This window comes from Panicum virgatum, chromosome 7N, assembly GCF_016808335.1.
Source record: "Panicum virgatum strain AP13 chromosome 7N, P.virgatum_v5, whole genome shotgun sequence".
Taxonomy (NCBI): domain Eukaryota; kingdom Viridiplantae; phylum Streptophyta; class Magnoliopsida; order Poales; family Poaceae; genus Panicum; species Panicum virgatum.
The window spans coordinates 39,267,392-39,280,978 of NC_053151.1; the positions used below are offsets into that span (position 1 = coordinate 39,267,392).

General features: G+C 42.6%; 1 pseudogene; it reads right to left on the minus strand.

Annotated features, from left to right (window-relative positions):
• Nucleotides 1-348: 348 nt before the first annotated feature.
• On the minus strand, nucleotides 349-5,914 carry LOC120681787 (annotated as a pseudogene).
• Nucleotides 5,915-13,587: the final 7,673 nt, after the last annotated feature.

The window sequence follows — 13,587 nt, forward strand, 5'->3', positions numbered from 1 at the left end:
GCCACTTCGTGGGCTCCATGGTGGGCCGCGGTCGAAGAGGCCATGGTGCGGGGGGGACGGCCCATGGGGCGGCGGTCGATCCGTCGCTGACTCTGGCAACGGCAGCGGGAGACGTGACCTGGCTTGGATGGATCGTATTGGTATCTAGCTCGGTCACACTGATCGAAGTTGTCGCGGACTCACGGCGTTGGTTCTGTCCGCAAGAAACAGTGGTGCAGTTGTTTGTTTCTTTTAATCATAGATTCGACTCGATTTCTCCTCGAGGGTTTGTAAATTGTAATTGTAGAAAACGTAAAGCTTGGTGTGTAAATGCTCCGAATTTTTCCTCGCGATCCATGGCACGACTCGTCACAAAAAAAACGTTCACGAATTTCTAGGCAACACCAATCCAGTACACAACGGAGAAAGGAACATTTTTTTTTTGTCAGCAGTTCGATCAGTCTAGAGAAGAACGGCCATATCGCCAGCTATTGTGCGATCTCCGGGTGAACTGCTGCGGCGCGAAGCTGAGTCCAAACATCTCCCTCAGGGCCTTCCCCGGCTCCAGGAGCCCGATCAGCCTGGCGACGAGGGACGCGCTCTCCCTGACATGCTCCAGGTCCTTGGTCTCGGTCCAAACGCGACGAGCCACCTGCAGCCGTCTCCTCTTGGAGGACAGCGAGACTCCCCACTTGGTGTACATGCTCTCCCGTTCCTGGATCGTCAGCCGCTTCTGCATCTGCCGGCAGAGCATCTCCCTCTCCCGTTGCAGCTTCTTTGCGCTGCATGAGTGGCATAGCAGGCCATTGAGTTCGATTGAAGCGACGAAGCAAAGTTGTGCGAAATATAGTGAAGATGAGTTACCTTGAAACCAGAGAAGTGTTCAGGCTGGCTGCTACCACATTACGTCCCATGCTTCCGTTGGAGTAGGTATCTTTGAGGAATGATAGCCTCCTAAGCTCTACTTCCATGTAGATCGCGTCAGCTGGGTCCCCTTTAAACAGCAAGAAGAAGTAAGTCCTGTGTACCAAAGAAACGTTGCATCCATGCCACAGGTCAATGATCTCTTGCTGTTTCTTCTCAAATTCGAACGGCCAGCGTGAGGGTGATTGCAAAGCGTCCATTATCGGATCCAGTCCCACGCTCCTTATGGTCCCTTTTGCTAGTTCTCCATTCTCACCCTGAGAATCATTACATTATTCTAAGGAGTAGAAATCAAATTATAGTAAGTAAAGCATCATGCCAGCTAATTAAAACTGTAGGACAATGACTGGGTTCTGAATATTGTGGAAGTTTAAACAGTAAAATGAGTCGTGCCAGCATAAGCACAAAAACATTTCCAGTTACACACCTGATCACCATGTTGCTTCTGATACTGAACCTGGGCCATTTCTTTTAGCTCTGCAACAAATTCACCTATGCCAGCAAATTCTGTGTCACCAGCAACAGAGCCATTTGCCTTGAGTCCATCCCTTGCAGTGGTAATTTCAGAAAGCATTGACCCTGCCCTTGATAAAGTTTCACTCTCTGTGTCATAGTTTAATGCAGATACCCTTCTTTGACACCCTTCAGGTCTCCCTGGGTGGTCCATGAAACTTCTACTTGGAGGGGTGCAATCTTCCTTCTCCAAGTCTTCGAACAAAGTAGAAGCCGTCAAAGACCTACAGCTCCTACTTCGGCCAATTACTTTTGAGCTTGACGAGTTACGCGTAGATGATCCCAGATCCATGACAAGAGTGGCATATGGTTTTTTGACATTCTCCAAATGTTGTTCTAGGGTAATAGGAGATGCATCATGCTGTCTAGAATTCACAGATGGATTTGGATCATTATTCCCATGCATACTAGAACCTTGCAGACTATTGCTTCCCATAGCCGACGACTCCAAACATTCATTTTCTTCTGTTTCATTTGTCTCTATACACCTGACTTCTTTGCAAAGATCCTCTGAATCTTCATTAGATACTTGAGAGTGATCATCTCTGCCGTTAGTTGGGGGCATCCCACTGAATGGAGGACTACAGACTGAATAGGCAAGAGGTAACTGTGCATTATTCTCAGATTGCTGCGACCTATACTCCCTTTGTGCTATCTGTCGTCCTTGAAACCTAAAATTTTGGGCGCTGCTGACAACTGTTGATGCTGTCGATTGCTCATCCTCACATGGCTGAGGAACATCGAAAGTAAAGTTTCTTCCAGAAGCCTATATTTGTGTAGAGGGAAAAAAAATCTTTTGTTATGAGCAACAACTAAGACTAGTGAATAGAGTAGAAAGCAGTAAGTTTCATGTACCATGGGGTGCTTCGAACCATGGTTATCTCCAACAACCTGGAGCAAATCTTGCAATCTAGATTGAGCAAGATCACGTTGTAACTTCAATTCCTTAATTTCTTTCTCCATCTGCAAAGAAGAACACATGAAACCTTTGTTGAGATAAGGAAGTCCTATTTTAGCCCTTAAAACAACTGCAATAGTAATAATTCACTATGCCTTGAAGTTGCTTCGTGTACAAAGAAATACTGAAATGAGTAGAGGAAAAAACAGTCAGAAGTAGCAGTTACCTTCCGAATTTGGTTGTCTTTTTCCTTAACCAATGTTTCGAGAGCGGAATATGAAGCTGGGCATCGCAATTCACTCTCCAACCTCGCAAGTTCTCTTTGCAATTGCTTAACTAGTGCTCTATCAGACATAACCACGTTGACCTGGGCATTTGTGACCACTTCCTTAGCACAACTTGCAAACAACAGAGTATTTCTTGACTGTTCCATATGGCTTCGAGCTGGGCTCATTGTACAAATAATTGCTGTTCTTGCATTGCCTCCCAGAGAAGGCTGTAATATGCGTGTGAGCTTTGAATCTCGGTATGGTATGTGCCCATTTCTTACCTTGCTGCATAAATGAAAACAGTTAAACAATGAAAATGATCTGATGCTCCAAAGAAATAAACAAGGCACCCATCCTACGAGGAGCACACCAAACTAGAACTAAGACAGTGCAAAATGTCGAGTTAAGGTTGTAACCTTAGTTTCCGTATGACAGTTCCCAGGGTAAGTAGACTTCTATTAATATGACAACCTTCCTTCAGCCTAGTACCAGCTGATAATGCCTGAGATGCACGTTCACTTCCAGCCAAATCAACAAAGTTCTGCACACACAACAAAACATGATTACACTTCCCATTTTATCATATGAAAGAAATTTGAGCAAAATATTAGTTCTTACCACACTAGCAACAAGTGTAGTTGACTTGTCCTTACCCACAAACTCACGAGCAGAACTTTCAACAGTCTGAAAGAATCAAAACCAGTAATAAATGATGAAATTAGGCAGCAACTATCTTTACACAAATCTGCCTAAGCCCTTTTCCTTCTATTTCTACACGCAAACAATTAAAACAATTAGAAGGCAAACCAGCTTAAGTATTTGATGTGATCTGGAGCTGTTTTCATTTAAGTATGTCTCCCCAGTTCTCCTTTGAGCTGGTACAATCACACAAAATACACTGAGATGACAGTAATCACCAATTATATATATTAAATGAACTACAAATAGTACCCACCTTCACACACAGAAATAAGTTCTTTAAGGTGGTCTGAGTCCCTCAAGATAACCTCAGTTAGGTTTTCTACATATGTTCCCTTCTGTATAATACACAACATCAACCTATTATCAGTGCACAGGCACAGCAGGATACTTTTTACCACCCCTCTTTTAAATAAAGGTAGGTGTTGCTCTGACCTCCGCGTCATCCCAAAGCCTAAGAGATGTGCTTTCTGCAGTAAGAAGATCCCTTACAACTTCATTATATATTTCAATTGCTGAAAATTTCAATACAAATGCTCTCTCCTCGTGCTGTAAAAAAAGGCATGCTTATCAGTTCACAATCCAGAACACCTCATGAACTAAACCACTAGGAAGAATTCTTCGGTTACCTTGGCAATGTAATCATAGATATCTGCTGTTGTATGTTCCGTTATTCCAGTCATGGTGTATGTCTTTCCACTACTTGTTTGACCATATGCAAAAACACTTGCTATTACAGGCAAATAAATGGGAAAAGAAAACACATTTTAGTGATTTATCATGGAATACTTTGATTTAAATGAATCAGAGTAAGATAGGGCGCATGGACTTACAGTTAATACCACTAACCACAGAGAGGGCAACTGCCTTGGCCCCTTCCTCGTAGACTTCTTTGGTATTGCAGTCAGAACGGAATACCCTATCTGCAAAGGAACGGAATTGTGTCAAAGAAGCTGCACCAGGACATAGCTGGAAAGTAAGAGAATTTTGTAATGCATACTTGTGAAAAGAGCAAACTAAAGCCTCACTGACAATCTGTACTATAGTGAGATGAAAATCTGCCAACTAGACTGGGATCATCCAGGTTAGTTTGTAACTGTAGTTAGTGATTTAGTTCAATTTCAGGGGAGTTTCTTTATGGTAGCTTCTTAAGGGAGATTCTTGCTTCACCCAAAGAGTGGCTTCAAGATGTTGTTTTTGTTGTCAGATCATTACTCAGCTTAATCGAGTATATATTGCAATAGACAACTGATGATCTGGGAAAGGAGTTCAGACAGATATCAAATTTTGAGCAATGCCTTCTCCAAAATACAGCTGAAAATTGGTATGTGAATGTACCAATTGGAAAGCCAGTTTCTGAGGAAAATTTGCAGAGCTAACAAAGCATGTATACAGAAAGACCAAAATAAACGAATATAGTAGGACTATAATTTCGTAACAAAGGGGACCAGATTCGAGAACTACTAACCAAATGAATATGCAGTCGGAGCAGTCGGCCGGTCTGGGAATGTGCTCCGGGAGATGATGGTAGTGTCGTTGATGCACTCCCACTCTGCCGGCTCCCCCCTTGCAATCTCATTGTCGTTCAGCGGCCTGAGCCTCACGGAGACCAGTATCTTCTCCAGCCTCCCCGCACCGCCTCCGCCGCCGCCATTGGCCGCCTCCGCCCCGTCCACCTTGTCCCATTGCTCCGGTGCGTCGCTTCCAATCGCCCCCATGTCTCCCTCCCCCTGCCCTCTCCTCTCTCACTCCACCTCTCCCCCTTCCCTTTCCGCTGCCCCTACACCATCTGCCAAGATCAACAGCATTATAAGCGACAAGCAAGCGCACCCACATCGAAAACAAACAAAAAGCCAACGAAAGCAACTGAAAGGGGAACTCGAGCGCTCCCGCCCGCCCTACTCGAGTGATCTCGAACGGGGGAGCGCAGCTAGCTAGCGACGCTGCCGGGCGGGCACTCCTCGCGGTCGCGGGGCCCGAGCTGCAGCTGATTAGGATGGTGGTTAGCGTGTCGCCCACTCGTACATCGGAATCGCACTGATTAGGCCGGGGACGACGAGGAGCCCCGAATCTACCAGCGTAGCCCACTCATGGCAATGTGTTGACCCTTCCTGCTCCCCGAGAACGCCGGCGGAGAGGCAGCCGGCCATTTTCTACGATCCCACCGACGGGAACAGGATCGCCGAGCAACATGGCGGCACAACCTCCCTACCGCTGGTAATTTAGCCCTCGCGTCGCCTCACCAGTCATCGCTGCGCCACCAAGCTAGTGCTAGATCGCAATCACCACGGCGAACCTGTAATGCTCAAGCGACAGCGACGCGGGAGCTGGTAGCAAGGGGGCGGAGTGAATTTTACCAGGCCTAGAGACGGGTCCGTGGCGCCGACGGCGCGGGTGCTGAGCTCTTTGGCGGCGGCGGCGGCCATGGCGGCCAGGGGCCGGGCTCAGCTTGCTTGGGCCGCGGAGTGTTTTCTCGGGAAGGAGAATCGGGAGGAGGATTTGGCACTGGCGGTTGGGGGAGCGAGGGGAAGAAGCACGCCAGGCCAAGGCACCCCGCGGCGAGCAGAGCACCACCTCCTCCCCCACGATCTGGTCGTGTCCGCTTGGGAGGATCGCACAGGACGGCGGCTAGCCTTTCCGTCCCCCCGGCCTCCTTTCGCCTGCTGCTGCTGGCCTTTACCACCCGTTACCCCACACCGCACGGAGAGGGGACCGTTTGATTTCCCCCGGTTTTTTCTACCGCCTTGGCGCACGTTTTGCGCGCAGGCCCTCGGCTCCTAACCGTATTGCGGCGGCTTCGAACTTGCAATTCCTCTGCGCCCCAGACCCCAGTGGCACATCATGCAGGTGTGTCTTGCCGAAGCAGATTTGAGGCTAGCGGATATAGGATAGGATATGGTTTATGATGATAATCGGCAGAAAAGGGTGAAGATTCACGCTGATGGGACCGGCGGTTACGCTGCCTTGGTGGTAAAGCAAATGCTGTTTACTCGAGGTGGGTAGCTGCACCGCACCGACTACCGAGCGAGGTTACTTGGGTTTTACTTGATCGAGGTGTGTCGCTCGTTTAGCCGCGCATCGACTTGCCATCGACTTTTCACTTTAGCAAACGCATGCACTTGCCGACTTGCGTCTCCCGCGCTCACTTGGGTTGGGGCCGGTCTTCTCGTGCCGTGTGCATGTGATGGCATGGCAAGATGTCCACCGGCCGGTCCGGTCCCGTTGTGGGCGTGGAAAAACTGGCTCAGGCCACATTCCTCACCGAACTGACAAGCCAAGCCTAGCTCAAGTCTCACTCTCGCCTGTGAGAAGTGCTGCGTTTTTGTTGAAGAAAAGAACCGTTTGGAACTAACATTTCCGGCAATTCTGGCCATCCTGCCGATCTTTTCGCAAGGCTCACAAACAGTAGTAGCCACTGAATCTCTCTCTCTCTCTCTCTCTCTCTCTCTCTCTCTCTCTCTCTCTCTCTCTCTCTCAATTGCTCCGTAGTATAGTACAACGTACGCATCGCTCTGTCCCGTGCAATATAATCTGGGTCACTCTGGAACTTTAGTGTACCTCACATGTAACGTGCGTAGTAGACTAGTACGTACGACTGCAACTGCTCACAAAAGCTATCAGGCACCAGCGGACTGTGCACAGCAAGGCAGTCCCGCTCCCGCTGTACGGCGCGACATAAAAGCACTTGTATCCCTGGCAGAAACGGGGAGCAGAACTGTGTATACACGGGCTGAGAGGTCGCTGCCGAGTCTCTGAAATTTCGACGAGCCGTTGTCGGATGCGTGGACCAAAGCCCGTGGACAGCGCGCGACACGAGCAGACGAGTTTTTTTTTTTGGAAGGAAACCGTGCATGGGAGCATGCATGGTGCGTGACGCCGACGGGGGCCGCGTGTTTTCTGCCGCTCGTAGTGAAGCGAGCGAAGGCTTCGTTTGTTTAATCTCCCCCGGCCGGCCGGTGGAGCGGCGGCCAGGCCAGGTGCGCGCAGCGGCGCCTCCGTCGGTTGCCGCGGCCGGCACCTCGGGCATGGACAGCGGAGGCGACAAGCGCTCCGATCTACTGTCACCGCAAGTCAGAAAGCAGCCACTTCTCCGGTCCCGGTCCTCTCGAGCGGCTAGAATGAGAGAACGACACCTTCTCTTTCTAGCACTAGTTCGTAGTGATCCATCATCCCTACGGCAGGAATCTGAGATAACCGGCCGGAACCGGGCCGTATCCCGTCTGTCCTGGCAGCAGAGGAGATTTGATTGCACCGTTGCACGGGAGCACTTAATTTCCTCGCCGGAAAAGGGTAATAAATAAATTCAGGGTTTGATTTGATCACGTCGATCGGTGGTTTTAACATTTGGCCAGTGCACCTACTTGGTGGATGTATTTGCTATTCCCAAAGAATCAAGGGGTGCAGTTTGGAAGTTGGATATAGATACTACTTGGCGCAGTCCCGTCCTCGTTCCAGATCAAGAAATTTCTATTCTTTTTCTGATGCCGGGGTCCACTGGGCGTACTTGGGCAGTAAAGAACATGTGCCCAGAATTCTTCCTCAGTGAGCATATTGTGGTCCAACGACCCGCAGAGTGCGCGCGCTCCAAGCCTCCAAGGGACTCCGAAAAATTCCGAAATCATTTGAGATTCGGTAGGCTCGGCCTGCTTCTTTGGCGAGCTGTAATTCGTGCATCCAGAATGGAATCCGCGCTGCTGCTGCAGAACTCTGGTAGACAGACAAGTTGACATGTTGGCGCAATAAAATTTTGCGACGCATTAGCTTCTGATTCTTTCTGCGCTATCGTCCTGCAGTCATGTGTGTGCGAGCGATGTTGAAATAAAGCTACCCGTCCTGAGAGAGGAGAGAAGAGGAGACGGGACGGTGCTGATCGACGCCGAGCGTATGCATGCTTAACTTAGCTTCCACTCTAATCAAAGTGGAGTGCTTGTCCACGACCATATCGCGCGCCAGTAAACATCAAGTGCCACTGCTTGCTAGCTGCTGCTAACTCTTTTGAGCCTGTGTGATTTTGACACGGTAAAAGGGAGGTGACTGTTTTGTGTGACATGGGTAGATGGTGCTCATTGGTTAACCGGAAAATAGTTGGGATTATTGGTCGCATGCGGCAGTACATTGATTAGGTTTTACGATATGTTCAAAAAGATATTGGCTAAGTGCTTTCTGTGAGCCAGGACACGAATGTAGGTTACCGAATTAAGGAATGGAATGGCGATTCAACACATAACTCGCCTGTCCTCAAAGAATCGATAGTAGTATCTTACTATTACTAACTTTTGAAGTCTCTGTATGAAGCCACATAGGATCCTAAGTGTACACTCTGAAAAAATAGAGAAATACTAAAAATCTATTATCTTATTATTTAGTCAACAAACGGAGCCTCCACGTTCGCTCTCAAGGCCTACAAATTTCCACGTTAATCGGAGAAAAATAGAAAAATAAAATTACTCACCACTGCCATTATATTAAAATTAGTCCAAAATACCCCTGTGCCTAATTAAAAATCACCCACCAATGCCATTATGAAAAATTAAATATAAAATACAATTTAGCTATGTATCAGTTACAAACATATACTATTAATAAAAATTAAAGCTAACAACAATCAATTAAAATAAAACAAAAAATAAGAATAAATATATAATAATATTATTAAAACTCAACAAATCAAACTGATATTATAGGTAGATCATATTTAAATTATTTTAACCAACAATAAAATATAATTTACGATAATGAATATGTTGATGTGTGGTAAAAAAATAGTATAATCTTTAAGTAGGGATATAAAGACATGTGAATTTTTGAATTTTTCAATACTAGCCGCGCAAATGTGCGGGCTGTACGCCTAGTTCTTGCAAAACACAGAAACATCCTGCCATCAATTTGAAAATTCTAATTATAATAGTCATTGGATCTGTTATCTTTTATAGTAAATTATCCACATATTCCATTACAAAAATAGACTAAAGTAATCCCCAATATATATCTAAATTACTCACCTCTGCCATTATAAAAAACTAAAGTAACCCCCAATCTTTATGTAAATTACCCACCTAAGTCATTATAAAAATAATACAAATAGCCTCTAAATTTATATATAAATTATCAAATTATGCCATTATTAAAAGGTAAAGTGATAGCTAAATCTAATTATATAATTATAACAAAATATTAAAGTGAACAATATAAATTCTAAACTACTATTCCTTATCATTATTAGTATATTATTTATATTACTGTTTATATAAAAACTAGCCTATCAACCCGTGCTCCCGCACGGGCCAATTAAAATTAATATAAGAATGATGTCAATAATTATAATTACGTATCTCGTGATTTTTTTTCATCAATTAAATATTCTAACACATACTCTAAATATATATTTATCATTATTTAGTTACAATAGATTTTATTTTGCATCCCACCTCCACATGTATTCGATATATATTTAGTCGAACTATTTGTTTATGAATTGGTAGTCCTATCTCTTCCATCATACATAAATACATGGTGACACATTATGGGTAGAATTTTGTATAAACAATAGTATTAGTATTGATAGAAATTGTAATTTAGATTTTTATATTGATACTTTAATATTTTACTATAATTATATAATTTACATTCAGATTTAGGAGTAATTTAACTTCTAAAAATGATATAATTGAATTATTTATATGCAAATTTACGGGGCTATTTGTATTATAATGATATAGGTGGGTAATTTACACGAAGATTAGGGGTTACTTTAGATTTTTTTTATAATGGCATAGGTGGGTAATTTAGATACATGTTTAGAGGGTTATTTTAGTCTATTTTTTATAACAGATCCAATGGCTATTATAATTAGAGTTGTTAGATTGATGGCTAGATGTTTCTAATTTTTGTGAGAATTTATAGGATTTCTCTATTTTTTTAGAGTGTCCACCTAGAATCCTAGGTGGCTTCATGTGGAGACTTCAAAGGAGTCTCCAATTAGTAATAGTAAGATACTACCCAAATATGTGTCACCCACAATATGTGTCAACATGTATTCATATATGAAGAAGATACCAATTCACAAACTAATGTTTCAATTAAATATATATCAAACACATATGAAGGTGTGAAGCAAAATAAATTCTATTTTAGAGTATATGTTAGAATATTAATATATGAAAGATGACGTGAGATAGATAATTATAATTATTAGTTATAAATCTTATTTTTTATATTAATTCTAATTATCCCGTGCAAGAGCAAGGTCGATAGGCTACTAGTATACCTTAACCGGAAATGAGTATCAACCTATACTACTCATAATTTTGAACTGAACCAAGTCTAGGCACCATAGCTAATTAATGAGTATCAACCTATACTCATAATTTTGAAGGCTACATAGGCATAAGAACTGATTATTAGATAGTATACTCCGGCTAGTACTAGTGCTCGACTTCAAGTTTGCTAGACGCCCAGCATCCCTGGACCACCAGAGGAGCATGGTAAGCATGAGCAACTGTTTCGTGCAGAATCCGGGCGTCATCGTCATGTGATCACGAACACTACAGCTTTTACCACGACCCAGACTACTCATTGAGGTAAAAAAAAAAGGGGAAAAGTCCAATTTTCACCCTCGAATTATCGCAAAAATCTGATTTTCAACCTTCAACTACGAAATCGGGCAACATAGGCCATCCAACTGTCAAAACCGGGCAAATTTGGCCCTTGAGGTGGTTTTGTATTTTCTAAAAAAATTAAATAAATCTAATTAGATTTAAAAATTAAAACTAATTCACTTTAAATCAGAAAAATATGAAACTATTACCATTTTTCTAAAAATATAACCTATCTATTGTTGCTCCATTTGAATCTTAGTTATTAAAAATAATAGGCATAACTGCAAGTAGACAAATATTATGAATATAAAAAAATTAGATCTGAATAGTTCACAAGTCATGTGACAATAAATATGTTACATTTTTAGAAAACTTTTGATACCCATTTCATAATTTTTTGACTTAAAATGAATTACTTATAAATTTTTTAGTGTAAAATTGAATATTTTTAATTATCACAAAATGGAAAACCACCTTCAAAACCATCCCAGGGGCTAAATTTGCCCGGTTTTGACAGTTGGATGGCCTATGTTGTCCGGTTTCGTAGTTGAACGTTGAAAATCGAACTTTTGCGATAGTTGAAGGGTGTAAATCGAACTTTTCAAAAAAAAAAAAAACTGTCGCAGCTGCCACCGGGTGTCCGGGTTGGTCGTGCGAACACTGTCCACTGACCAAGCTTTTTGGTTGGGTGATCATGCAATGCACTAGTTCAATCATTCCGCTCTCGCTCGGCCTGTCAACTGCTGCCTGCGCTTTCCTAATAAAATCACCGCAGCGAGTCCAGCTACCATGGGACACCAATAATTGTGTGCTTTTTTTTTTGCGAAAGACCAATAATTGTGTTATGCGAATGCAGCAATGCGCTACCTATATCTCTTTCTAAGAACACAACTAAACATGCCCGAGAAATCCTAGTCAGAAGCTTTATTTCTAAGAGAAAACAACTCGTCTCGTACTGTGCACACTGCACAGAGAATCAGAGATGTTGTTGCACAGAGATAGCCTCTGGATCCTCGGTGTTGCCTTAGTTTATTTATCATAGAGAAGTGGGTAACTAGAAGAAAATTATATCCGATGACTAATTGTAGCCGGTAACCATAATAAAATAAATTGCCGGATATTTCTTTTCTTACAAGTCTCTGTTTTGTTTCTAGTGCGTTTAATATAACGTGAATCGTCCTCAAAACGGAGTTCAGCCTAAAACAATTATATTCATCCTCTTTTTTTTGAAATTTTTTTTACTTATTGTTGTCCTGGATGGAAGGCTGGAACAGAATACTTAAGAGTGCAGTATTTGAGACATATTTGGGAACACTAGTCTGTCAACTCGTGCTCCCGCACGGGCTAATTAGAATAAAAATAAAAATAAGATTAATAATTATAATTATCCATCTCACTCTCTTTTCATCTATTAAATATTCTAACACATACTCTAAAATATATATTTTAATTATTTAGTTACAATAGATTTCATTTTGTGCACCTCCATATGTATTCAATATATGTTTAGTTGAACTATTTGTTTGTGAATTGGTGTTCTTATCTCTTCCATCATATATGAATATATGATGATTTTATATAAATAATTATATGAATGATATATTAATAATGATAGAAATAGTAATTTTAGAATTTTATATTGGTGCACTTTAATATATTATTGTAATTATATAATTTAGATTCAGATTTGTGATAATTTAACTTGTAATAATAATGTCATAATTGGATAATTTATATGTAAATTTAGGGGGTATTCGTATTATTTTTATAATGGCATGGGTGGGTAATTTACACAAAGATTAGGGGGTTACTTTAGATTTTTTTATAATGGCAGATGTGGGTAATTTATATACATGTTTAGGGGGTTACTTTAGTTTATTTTCATAATGGCAGATGTCGGTAATTTATTAGAAAAGGTAACAGATCCGATAGTTATTATAATTAGAGTTGTTGGACTGATAGCGGGATGTTTCTGATTTTTATGGGAATTTATAAGATTCCTCTATTTTTTCAGAGTGTCCACCTAGGATCCTTTGGAGCCTCCAATTAGTAATAGTAAGATGACATCTCTCTCGAATCTGATTTTTGTGGGAATTTATAGGATTCCTCTATTTTTTTCAGAGTGTCCACCTAGGATCCTTTGGAGCCTCCAATTAGTAATAGTAAGATGACATCTCTCTCGAATGAATGCATACTTAGAAAAGACTGTGCTAGAGACTACGACGTATGTAGCAGTTTGCTCTAGAATGGGTCAACGTCCTTTACAGTTCCTTGTTCGGGTTCATGGAACAAAATTCCGTGTTTGTAAAACGCGTAGCAGATCTGGATGAAACAATCCAGTCAGCATCCCAATCCAATCCTAAACCCATGAGCAGAAGATACGTAACACAACCTGTCGCCATTTTCTATAGGCTATTAAGCTACTGCTCTGAAAGGGGGAAAAAACAGGTACTGCTTCACAGCAAATAGGAGATTATGGAGAAGCAGCCGAGCGTCGTCATCGTCAGATCAGGGTTCATAACGTCACGGGTCAGGCAGGCAAACGCATGACGAAGCAGGTCAGCAACAGGCACGTCGGTGGACGAGTAAGGGGATTGGTATCAATCCTACGTGGAGGTCAAGGTCGTCTCACGACATCTGGATTCCTGATTTCGCTATCCATTTCTTGCAAGGCTTAGCACAGATGGTTAATTGTGGTTGCAAGTCT